Raw genomic sequence first — 2,722 nt, forward strand, 5'->3', positions numbered from 1 at the left:
CTACATTATGACAACCACTGAGCAAGGCAGCCTTGCTCAGTATATATAGGCTGATAAAGTGCTCTAACAAGAGAGAGACACAAGCCAAAGAGGTGCCACAAGAGGGCAAGCACGAGGGCCAAAGCAAGGAAGGAGTTTTGGACTTTTGTCCTTGGCCAAACTCTGAAAGGGAGAGAACATACAAAGACAGCTGTTATATTGGTTTGTGTATCACAAACACAGCTGTAGCCTTAGAGCTCTTACATCATGAGTCACGGGTTGAAACAAAGGCATCAAACCCAAAACTAAATTGACCACAAAGGCAAGATCTTTATATATTCTAGTTGTCAATTTGAAATTCAAATTAGGATCTCCCCTAGACATAAAATTAATACCACAAGGGTAAAGAAACTTAAACATAAGACAACAGAACAAAAGATCAAAAAGCTGGAAACCCAGATTTTTAGGATGGCAAGTGATACTGCTATCCTCTGTGAAAAACCATGAAATGCACATGCATGATTTTACCTGAGTTCCATGAGATCATATTGGTTCTTCTACTTCTTCAACTTGTTCTTCAGGTGTGCAAGACCAATCTCCCAATTGCTTTAGGCTTCATAGGTTGTGTTTTGTTCTATATAAGGATTGCCAACAACCTTTTACCTTCATTCTCCCCCTTTAGCATTCCTTAACAAAACACACCAAGACAAGGCTGTTCAGACATACTCTCAACCTGCACAAGAACTTTCAAGAACAAGTGAAAAATAGGAGAATAATTATGAATATTAAAAATAACCAGGGATAGCAGATGCATCATATATCCTGAAGCATAATCACATAAGCATATGAGCATAAATCCCAATATTCATAAATCCCAACAACCAATAAGCTCTAAAGTATAACCAACAACTCGTATGAACAGCCAGCAACCAGTTCTTCTCCCCCTTTTTGTCAAGGAATGACAAAGGGAAACCATATGTTCAAGGAGACATAAAGAGAGCCGAGAATGATAAAACCAAACTAAACAAGGTCAGAGCGGTTCAATATAATCACATATACGTCTCATCCTCAGCATTATCAACATCATTTGCAGCGTCCTAATCCTCACCATTAAAGGCGGCAAGAAGCATCTCTTATTTGAACAAATTTTGCTCAAGAGACTCGACATACACATTGAATAGTCATAAAGACTTAGCAATAGGTGTCAACAGGGGATAAGTGAGTAGCAAAGACATCATGATGTCACACTCAAACATTAGCTACAAAGAATAGCTTGGTGGAAAGACCTAGATGACCAAGAGACAACTCTCGGAGGGTATATGCGGGATACCAGCAGGTTTTGATATCCTGGAGAAGTATGGTTAAGCACAAAGGAAGATATTTAGATCTGATCTAAGCTTAACATCTGAACCAATGTCCTAAGGGGAATCTGCATAAAGACCACACACCCATGTATGGTTAACCCTAAGAAAAGACACTAGGCAATTAACCCATCCTAACCCATCAACAAACAAATTCACATCAAGAGGAAATGTTTTAAGGTCAATGGAATTCTCATAACAAGCAGCCTCGAAAGAGTAACATGAACTCATAAAAGGCAAAGTGAGAACAAGGAGGGAGAGCTAGGGATATCTGAGGGATCATCCTTACGGGAGACAATGTGGGTTTGGCATCCCCTACAGCAGCTGAAGCTTTGCATTTAATAATAGGGATATTGACCCCAAATTTGAGTTTAGGCATACACTCCAAACAATAACATCAACAACAATCAACACATTGGTCAGTGCACCTCAATATGAACTAAAGTGAATGATGGTGGAAAGGCTATCAAGGGAGATGAAGGTGAAAAGATCAAGGGAGAGTAGAGCAATTAGCATGGCATCTAGGCAGCGGAGAAAGCGTCGTGGTATGACGTCAGAGTATGCCACTGAAAACTACAACTCACTCATGCTTGAAACAACTATAGTTCAATCCCTTCAACTCTCATGTCCACATACTTGAGAGAGAGTCCAACTATCTCATATGAAACAAACCAATGATCAAAGAAAAAGTCAATATCCTTCTTGGAACAGAAGTGATGCTTCAAATCACATAAGTACAACCCACATGTAATAGGGCATAACCACAAACAAGCAATCTCACACTCAAAACATGTAAAACATGAGAAGAAGTTCCCAGAATGTTTTGACAACCTAAAAAGGATTAAGATGCAAGTATGTGTATAGCCCATATAATCAAACAACTCCCCCTAAGAGGGTGCATTGCTCCCCCTATGAGTGTGCACAATATAAAAGAAGCAACAACTAGATGCAAGACCTAGGAAACCATCCCATATTCATATATATCCCAACCAGATCATCACATACTTACAATCAACAACCATTCACTTACAAACCATCCCATATATGTCCTTAATCAACAACCACACACTTACACAAGAGTTTTCAAAAACTTTTGACAACCTTAATTTTAAGAAATATAAGATGTGTGTGTACCACCGATTATCAATTACTCCCCCTAAGAGTGTGCATAAAAAAAACTTATCTAGTTGAAATAAAATGACACACAAGAAGTAACAAGTAAACAACCTACTGAGGATACCAATGTATACCATTCAAATCCCTGCATGTAGATAGTTTGAGCATAAACACACAAAGTAAGACACCAAGATTTCAAATGTCTTAATCACTATGCTAGTCCACATGTATATATGACTGTGAAGTAATCACCATGGTCCATTAAA

General features: G+C 38.6%; 1 protein-coding gene across 1 annotated transcript in view; it reads left to right on the forward strand.

The window, feature by feature from the left end:
* LOC101293511 (GDSL esterase/lipase 4-like) overlaps positions 1-2,722 on the forward strand; it is a 6,793-nt gene that overhangs the window by 1,069 nt on the left and 3,002 nt on the right. The window lies entirely within an intron of this gene.

This window comes from Fragaria vesca, linkage group LG6 (assembly GCF_000184155.1).
Source record: "Fragaria vesca subsp. vesca linkage group LG6, FraVesHawaii_1.0, whole genome shotgun sequence".
NCBI lineage: Eukaryota > Viridiplantae > Streptophyta > Magnoliopsida > Rosales > Rosaceae > Fragaria > Fragaria vesca.